Genomic DNA, 333 nt, shown 5'->3' with positions numbered 1-333 from the left:
GAAACCTTCTTGACCCGTGTGGTGAGGTCCTGTACCAAGAGTTTGAGCAGGTTGTGAAGAGTCTGTAGTTCTTTGGTCTGAAAGCACAAGAAGAGTCGATTCATTAAAGGAGAAAACAGGAGATATTGTTGGTTTTTCTGTCGCTCTGCAGTTTCCTTAGACTGAATATCAAGTTTATATTTTAAATGATTTATCATGTGAGCCCAAGAAGACTTCAATAAACTCCCTCCATCCCCTGGACACAACATATTTTATTACCATGTTAAATCTTTTTTTTTTTTTTTTTTTTTTAATGTTTTTGAGTTTTAATCATAGTTTTAATCATAGTTTTTT

The sequence above is a fragment of the Amphiprion ocellaris genome, chromosome 4 (genome assembly GCF_022539595.1).
Source record: "Amphiprion ocellaris isolate individual 3 ecotype Okinawa chromosome 4, ASM2253959v1, whole genome shotgun sequence".
Classification (NCBI taxonomy): Eukaryota; Metazoa; Chordata; class Actinopteri; family Pomacentridae; genus Amphiprion; species Amphiprion ocellaris.
The sequence above is the reverse complement of the archived record's forward strand: the minus strand, read 5'-3'. Positions refer to the sequence as shown.